This window comes from Molothrus ater, chromosome 2 (genome assembly GCF_012460135.2).
Source record: "Molothrus ater isolate BHLD 08-10-18 breed brown headed cowbird chromosome 2, BPBGC_Mater_1.1, whole genome shotgun sequence".
NCBI lineage: Eukaryota > Metazoa > Chordata > Aves > Passeriformes > Icteridae > Molothrus > Molothrus ater.
The window spans coordinates 115,786,375-115,795,546 of NC_050479.2; the positions used below are offsets into that span (position 1 = coordinate 115,786,375).

Here is a 9,172-nt window from a genome sequence, read left to right on the forward strand (position 1 = left end):
GTGGTGTTAGTGAATTTGTCCAGAAGTTCTGATTTTAGGCACTCCTTTTCTGACAGTAAACATTTCCATTTTGCCTTTCCCCTGTTGTTTCAGGTGCTCCCCAGAGGGAAGGGCAGCCTCTGCCTGGCCTGCACAGCCCAGCTGGATGTGACAGGATGGTGTGGCCTGGCAAGGCAGGAACAGCTGGCTGTGCTCTGGAGTGCCTTGGAACCTCCCCTGGCAGGTTCTGGAGGGGTTTCTCTTTGGGATCTCTTGTGATACACCAGCCCTTTGTACAAAGTCCAGTGTAAAGCACTGACAAGTGAGATGTGAGATGAAAACGGTTCTATTAAAGTTAGGCAAAGAATGCAATAAGAAAAATGAGCTTCCTTTTAATGTCTGAAATAGTTAGGAATGAAAATGCTGGAGAAGGGCACTTTTATGTTTGAATTGGTGTCACCTCTCATGGATAAAACCTCATAGCAAGCAATCAGAGCAGAAGTGTGAAAACTGGATCCTTGGACTTCCACACTGGACTTAATTTTCTTTTCCTCCTCTCTTTCAGGACAGGAGAAATCACCAAACTCCTCCCATCTTTGCCCAAATCTTCGGTGTTTGAGCAGCCGAAGCCACGAGGCCTCAGCAGCAGGGTCTGCACTGGAGGGCTCTGGTCCTGCCCAGGCTGTGGGGTGAGTCAGAGGGACACAGGGCTCCCCTTTTCCTCTCTGCTGGCATGAGCTGCCTGGGAATGCCATTGCTGCCAGCCCAGCCCTGTGACCGTGCTCACGGGGGCCCGAGGGTGAGGGACGGGACAAGGAGCTGGCTCCATCTTTCACAAGGCTGATCTGTTATTTTATGGTGTGTATTACATTAAAACTGTACCAAAAGAATAGAAGAAAGGATTTCATCAGAAGGCTGGCCAAGAATAGAAAAAGAAGGAATGATAACAAAGGCTTGGGCTTGGATAGAGAGTCTGAGCCAGCTGACTGTGATTGGCCATTAATTAGAAATAGCCCCATGAGCCCAATCCCAGATGCACCTGCTGCATCCCACAGCAGCAGAAAACCATTGCTGACATTTTGTTCCTGAGGCCTCTCAGCTTCTCAGGAGGAAAAATCCCAAGGAAAGGATTTTCCATAAAAGATGTCTGTGACATAGCCCCAGCCCTGTCTGCTGTAGGAGACACAGAGACAGCCCTGCCCAGAGCCACCACTGTCAGCAACCAAGGGATGGGGCTGGCTCTGGGGCAGGAAGGATTCATTGCTCAGGTACAGATCAGCCTCAGGGGCTGGCTCTGGGGCAGGAAGGATTCATTGCTCAGGTACAGATCAGCCTCAGGGGCTGGCTCTGGGTGAGAAGGATTCATTGCTCAGGTACAGATCAGCCTCAGGGGCTGGCTCTGGGTCATGAGGATTCATTGCTCAGGTACAGATCAGCCTCAGGGGCTGGCTCTGGGCAGGAAGGATTCATTGCTCAGGTACAGATCAGCCTCAGGGGCTGGCTCTGGGTCATGAGGATTCATTGCTCAGGTACAGATCAGCCCCAGAGCCCAGCACACTTTACAGGGGTGAGCAGTTTGCAGTTTGCTACAGTTCAAGAGCAGTCCCAGCTCTTTGTCACAAGGCCATGTGTCACTTTCTAACCCACAGAGCTGCCACAGGGTGATTTTGCTTTTCTAACCCATCACCTTGACCTAATTCTGCTGCACTGTGGGCACTTTGTCCAATGGCTTCTCCCTTGCCCACAGGAGCTTCTGTAATGATTCTGAGCTCTTGGTTTGCTCTGTACAGCCCCAGCCTCACATCAGAAACCCTTCACCACCTCACCTTTACAGCTTCTCACTTACAACCATAGACACATCATTATTTTATGGATGATTTTCTGTTAATGCCTCTGTGTTGTATTTCTACATCAATCCAAGCTCCTTCCCACCTGCAGATCCAATCTTTTGGTGTCCCTGGAAGTTTCTGGTTTTCCAATTCCCACATCTCCCCTCTCTCTCTGTATTAAGAAATTTTTATTAATAGATTTGTTAAGCATTGGTTGCATATATTCATGTAAACAAGGTGTTATTATTAGTAGTAGTAATATTATAAAAATTAAAATATATAATTTTGTTTTATTTTTTAATGATGGTGTTAAATTTGATTTATTAAATAAATTGTTCCATTCAGTTTTATTATTTATTCTTGTTTTTGATATTTTTCAAAGTTGTCTATTTTTATAAATAGATTTTGAGTTATTAGATAAACGTATAGAATATATATTTCATTAAAATTTTTATATTTATGTTTGTGTGTTAATAAAAGAAAATTCATTGTTGTTTTGTTTGGTAAAACTGCGTGTTTAATACTTTTGCTATCTGTTAAAAAGTTATTTCATGTAAAGGATGTGGTGTTAGATTACTTATTTAGATAATAATTTATTTCATCATTTTAGTGTTGCTGAAGTAATAGGTGGCATAAAAAGTGATGTGGGTTTTTTTTTAAGTTTCAAGGTTTGAAATTATTTTTGCGTTTTGATTAGTATTGATGAATAAATGATTTTTTTATGTTTTATATTGGTAATAATTTTTATATTAAGAGTTAATAATGCACTTGTTTTTCATTATAGGGATTATTTCTAATTGGTGTATTGATTAGGTAAGTAAAGAATGAATTTTTTTGAGTAGTGATAGATAAATACAGAGTATTTAAACCTGAAACTTTAAAGTTTTTTAATTGTTTGGTTTAGGTTGGTTAATTGGTAAAGTTGTCTAATTAAAAGTAAATAAGCTAAATAGAGGCATCATATTTGATTGAATTTTATACTTTTAAGTTATTATTTAGTAAGAATTTTATACTATTGATTTTTATATTTATAAAGAAACCTAAAGTTGATAGTTTTTGGTGGGTGTAATACAAGGTGTTAGGAGTAGGTTGGAATTTTTGTGTAATTTACATTTGTATTTTACATTGTGTAATTGACATTTTTTAATGGTGGTGGAGTGGTCAGTGTGGGTTTTGTGTGATGTGGTTTTTTGTGTTTTTTATTGAAATTTACCTGGGTTTTTGCACTTGTTGAGATGTAAGTAAACTTTATGTTCATATGAGAAATAAACTATCGATACATTTTGGTTTATGAAATTGCTCAGAGATTTGAGAGATACTTATTTAAGTTGTTGTTATTATAATTTTTTGTTATAAGTATGAAGAAATATTAGATCAAAAAAATGTATGCAGTAAAGAAAAAATGAAATTAATTAGGAATTATTTAGATTATATACATAATTAGTAACATGTGACATGATATATTTATTAAGTATTAAAATACTGTATATTATTTTAGAGTTTGTAACAGTTGATAAATTTTTAATTAGTGGAAGGTAACATAATTGTTAAAAATAGGTTTAGTTGTTATATTGATAAAGTTAAATTGTTGAAGTTAAAATTATTTGAATTTTATTTTTGATGCAGCAAATATTTGGGTTTGTTGTTAATTATTTTATTTAGGTAGAGCTAGGGTTTGATTATAGTTTAAATTTTAATTGGTGGATGTTAATACATTTTTATAAAATGTTTTTTTAAATAGTAATTATGAGTAAAAATTTTAGGATGAAAGATGAATTAAATTATTTAATAATTGGGTTTTTAAAGTATTTTTAGAATGGAGAGATTTTGAATATAGTAACCTTATTTTTTAAAGATTTGAAAGTGGTTATAGACAGGATTGTCAGTTTGGATTTGGATATCGAGAGTGTGAGGGTGGAGGAAACGTAGGAGACATTGATGACTTGGTATGGAACTTAGAAAATAAATTCATGTTGTAGTTGGATTTTTCATTGAAGTGTTTTTGTAATAATAACTGAGCAAAGTAATAAGATTAACAGTTTGGAGTTTGGATTAATAGGTTTAATAAATTTGAATTTTTTTAACTTAAAAAATATTTAAAATTATGAGATAATATTAGGTTAAATTATAGAGTTAGTGTAGAGATTAGTTAGGGAGTTAACTTGGTTTGAGAGAGGTACAAGTGGTTAGAGAATAAAAAAGTGGGATTTTGAAATTCTGTATGTTTTTGGTAATTATATAAAGAGATGGTAAAGTATGTGAAAGTCTGTTGTGAATATTATAATAATGTTTTATAAATAATGTATATTATAAAATTAATAATTTTCTATAATTAGTAGATTAGTACTAAGTGTTTGGAGAAGTTAAGATAACTGATAAAAATATTTATATATTAGGGAAATAAAATAAAAATCTTAAAATAGTATGCTATTAATAGTAATTGCTATTTTTTGGTGTTATTTATAAAATATACAAACTAGAGATTGCAATGAATAATAGAATTTTTTATGCAGCTGATGATGTAATAAACTGTATTTTTTTTACTTATGAGTAGGTATTTGTTAGAGTTTAATTTCAGTTGTTTTAATTGGAGTTGTTTTACTTTTTTAAGAAAATTAACTATATACTTTGTAGTTTAGATAAATGATTTTTAATAAAATTTAGGATAAGTTTCATTAAATAACAATTTAAATTTAGTAATAATTAATTCTGATAGTAAGGAGTAATAAACCTAACTTTAATAGAACATTACAATGATAAAATGAAATTAAAGACTATTTAGACTTAAATGTAGTGAAATTTAATCTTGTTTGATTTTATTAATACTTGATTTACTGAAGGTTGTTATTTATAAATACTGAAGTTCTTGAAGTGTTTTGGAGAAACTCCAGATTGTTGGGTTACTATTACCACCTATATCTTTACATGGTGGTTTTATTTATTTATTGTGAGCTATGTTTCTTGGTAAAATATTTTTATTGATGTTCTATTTAGCATGCTACTAATTTGTATAGTGGGGGTTTTTTGTATTTAGGATATTGATTAAATTGTTCTATATTTTTGTGGGCTTTGAGTAATATTTACTTATAGGTTCAGGTTTTTTATATTTGAAGAATTTTTTTATGGTTTTTGTTACTTTTTAAAGGGTTTTTGATTTAGAATTTGAAGAGTATTTGGTAGAAATAAATTTGGGGGTTTTTTGGATATGGTTGAGTTGTATTTTTCATGTTAATAATGTCTACTTTTGGTACATTAGTTTGATTTTTTTGGTTATGGGGAGGGTCTCTTGCGTAAGCCTGAGACTGGAATTAGAACTTTTTGTCTAATGTTTTATGAGTCTGTTAAGGAAGAGGTGTTATTTTAAGTTTTATAAAACAACTGAGAACCAGTTAAAATCATGGAAGAAGCATTTTGGTAATTAAAGGGTGTTGTGTTTAAAGGGTTATAAATCTTTTTTAATAACTTGAAATCAGGTGAGCTCAATCTACTTTTTCTGCCCCCATGAATGGCATGACCTGTGCCCACTGCTCACCATTCACCCAACCAAAATCAAGAGCAAATGTTGGCTGGGCTCTAAGAACCTGAAATAACTGAGAAGCCAAATAAATCACATTTTTCTGCTGTGTTTTTTTTCTTTCAGATGCTGGACTTACCTCTGTGGACGTGCCCTGAGCCCTCGCTGCAGGAACCCGTCAGGCCTCAGTGGCTGTGAGTTCCTGTTCTTCTCACTGGGGAATGGAATTAATTAATTAGTTAATAGCAGAATTAATTAAATTAATGAAGCCTTTCCCCTTTTGTGCCCCACTGTGTGGGACAAGGCAGAGGAGCGAGCAGAGGAGCGGCTGGGGCTGGAGAGGGGCAGGAGGAAGGCAGAGGGGCCTCCCTGGTGTCACCTGTGGGGAACAGGAGGGACACTGGGAGGGCAAGGGCAGGTGAGGAGCAGCCAGTTTGGGGCAAAACCCGAGCTCACCTGCAGGGAAATGAGTGAGGGATATTCTGGAGGGAAAAGCTGAGGTGAGGAGTTCACCCAGCTCGGCCCAAGTGCGACCAGAGGTGAAGGCCAATCCAAAGCCAGCCCTGCTCAACCTCCGAGTCCCAGAATAAACCCTACAAACTGCCCATTGAGGGACTAAAATACATAAAAACAGAACCAGGAGCAAACCAGGAGGTTCCTGGGAACCCCACTACAGTGTTGTCATAGCCTTTTTAACAGGTTTTTTATTACAGCACTGCATTTCCCTGTTGGGAACGTTCACTCTGTGGGCTGTGGGGTTTTTTGGGTCGGAACCCCCTCAGGGCGGCCCTGGCCCTGCCCAGGAGCGGGAGGGAGAGCAGGGTCAGGGCTCCTGGCAGGGTCAGGGTGTTTGGTGTTTCCCCCAGAGCAGACCCAGCGGCTGCCCCCAGCCTGGCCAGGAGGGATCTGCTCTGGCTCCTGCAGGGCAGGAATGTTCCCAACATTGCAGCGGCCTCATCTCCCGGCGGCGCTGCCCCATCCCCGCTCCCAGCTCCCGCCCATCCCGAGGGGAATTTGTCCCACCAGCAGCAGGGGAACGACACGAGCTGCCACCCTGGGACTGGGATTGTCCCTCTGGGAAACGCTGGCTGCTGGGATTTAGATTATTCCATCTATTTGGCTGCTGAAATTTCCCAGCCCAGGGGTTTTAGCTGACAGGGCAGCACAAAGATTGTTCTCTATGCAGTGCCTGGATTTGGGGTTTGGTATCAGCTTTGCTAGTTCAGATGAATTGTACCCACAGCCCCACATTCCCTGATGAATTCCTGCTGGAATAACCTGACAGCAGCTCATGGAGAGTGGAAATTCCCATGTAGGGGTACTACTGTTACACCAGCTGTGTCAGGAGCCAGCAGAGGTTCCAGGGAAGCTGAGTAGGATCAGGACAAGGACAGGTCTATATTCCATAGAACTTGCTATTTAAAACCCTCATCATCCCCCAGCTCCGCTGATGTCCCTGGGGCCATCACTTGACAGAGTTCCCTGGAACCCAGGTGATTTCACCCCCCTCCCCCGGAGCTCAGGCTCCAGTTGATATTTCAAAGCAGGACAAGGTGGTGGCTGGACGCACTCCCAGCCTGTGCTGAGGCAGCACACCTCTCCCTGCAGAAGCCCAGCTCCCTTCAGAGCCTCAGCAGAAGCCTTCTGCATGTTTTTTCCCCTCAGGAAAGGGATGCACATCCCTGCCTTCAGCACACCTCCAGTGGGACCCACCTGTGAAAGTTTTCCATCACTTCTGCACTTCCAGCTGGCTCCCTGGAAAGTTCCAAACTTCATCCTGCTCCAACCTCTGATTTTAAGGCATCTCCAAGGTATATTGCGTGGGATTCCATATCTGTGAGGGAAGATGGCCCTGGCTTTAATGCTGTGAGGGACGATGGCCTCAGGCTGGAAAGGAGGGAAGGGACTTGGGGTAGCCAGGACATACCTGGCAGCTGTGTGGGAGCTCTGGGAGATCCGAAATGGGAACTGCTGTCTGAGGCCCTCTACAAACGGCCAGTACCTCCATTCCAGGTAATGCCAGCTGCTCCTTGGGGTCCCTCTGGGCTGTCGGTGGCGTCTGTCCGGGCTGAGGTGTCTCCACCTGCCTGTTCAGAACAGCCCCTGGCTGAGGGGCCACAGGCAGTGCTTTAGCTGTGTCTGTGCCAGCGCTGTCCCGTACCCCGGTGCCCGTGCCGGGACGCGTGTTCGGCACGCTGCAGGCACAGCTCCTCCTGCAGATCCCAAGGCGTGAGGGCTGCCAGCCCTTCGGGGGCTTCTGGCCTCCTCCGGGCCCACACCGGGTACAGCCGCAGCGGGAGCAGCAGCCCCAGCGCTACAGCCCCGGTCGTTTGGTGGGGATTCCCCGGGGATGCGGACACGGAGAAGAACAATGTGGGCGCTGTGGCTCTCACAGGGGAGCGCGGTGGCCGCGATGCTGCCGGGGCCAGGCTCGGTGTCCCCCCGGGTGCTGAGGGGCGGCGCCGCGTCCGCCAGTGTCCTGGGGTCGCCACAGGTAATTCCCCTGCCCTACCCGTTTCCAGCCGCAATCCAGGGGCAACTCCAGGGAAGCGCCGTCTTCCGGGCGGCCCAGCACCATCATAGCCGGAGCCCCGGCGGGACCCCAGCCCCGTGCCGGCCGGAGCAGGAGCGGCAGTGCCGGGCTCGGTCCCAGCACCCGTCCCGGAGCGGCTCTTCCCACCTGCTGCGATACCGATCCGATCCCTGCCCCAATCCCGCCTCGATTATCCAGCCCCAGCACCCACACCCTGCCCGCCTCCCACAACAGACACCGGCAGAACCAGGACTCAAATCCCCAGGCCCAGACCCCGATCCTGGTCTTACCAGAGCACCTCGGGCTCCACACAGCACCAGCAACAGCCCCGATCCGGATCTCCTCGCAGCGCTCCGACCGACGCTCCCGCAGCACCCCGAGACGAGCAGCCCCCGAAGAAAGCAGGACAGGCGCGGATCCGCCGGGTTTTATGGGCGGGAGGGGGGCGGGGGGGGAGGCGGAGCCCCGGGGGCGGGGCCGGCACAGGTGTGAGGGGCGGGGCCTGCACAGGTGTGAGGGACCCCAGTGCGGCTGCGCGGGGCGGGGCCTTGGGGGATTTAAGGCGCGGGGAGGGCCCAGCGGAGCCATTTGCTCCTCGGCGTTCGGTGAGGGAGGTTGCGGCCGGCCGGGGCCCTATATCTCTGTTCCTTTATATTTTCCTCTGCGTTTCTTTTCTATTGTATCTCTGTTTCTCTATACCTCTCCTTTCTACCCTCCCTTCCTCCCCTCCCCCACCCCCTACACCCACCCCCCCCCAAACCCCCCCCCTCCCTCTCCCCCCTAGCCCTCCCCTCCCTCCCCCCCTACGGCCGCCCCCCGCCCCCTCCCTCCCATCCCACCTCTCTATTCCCTTACTCAGCCCTACCTTACCCTACCCTATTCCTCCATCCTTCCTCTCTCTCTTCTCTCCCCACCCTGCCTTCCCCCCTGCCCCGTCCCCTGCCGCCCTGCACACCCCGACCTCTCCCCACCTTCCCCTCACGTGCCCCTCCGCTCCCCTATTCTCGTTCTCCATTCCCCGCTCTCCTCCTTTCCTCGCAGCTGCGGGGCTCGGGGTGCCGGGCAATAATAAAGCCCAGAGGGCCGGAGCCCGGCGCCCCCGCCCTCGCTGGGGTCCCCACACGGGGCCGGACCCGCTCTGCGGGTCCCCCCGATTCCAGTCCAATACACCGGCCCACACCGCCGGGGCTCCGGCTGTCCCTACATCACACTGGGGGGGTGGGGGGGCGGGTTACAGCGGCCCCCTCATTAGGAGGGGGTCCCGGGGTGGGTGAGGAAGGGCCCCCTCATTAGGAGGGGGTCCTTGGGGAGGGGGGG

At 45.4% G+C, this 9,172-nt stretch overlaps 1 long non-coding RNA gene across 1 annotated transcript; it reads right to left on the reverse strand.

The window, feature by feature from the left end:
• Nucleotides 1-307: 307 nt before the first annotated feature.
• LOC118699990 (uncharacterized) lies at nucleotides 308-8,556 on the reverse strand. Its single transcript, XR_004982160.1, has 5 exons — nucleotides 8,146-8,556; nucleotides 7,250-7,429; nucleotides 7,036-7,156; nucleotides 5,462-5,536; nucleotides 308-855 (listed from the first exon to the last, which is right to left on the reverse strand). It is a non-coding gene; the product is annotated as an uncharacterized LOC118699990 (long non-coding RNA).
• Nucleotides 8,557-9,172: the final 616 nt, after the last annotated feature.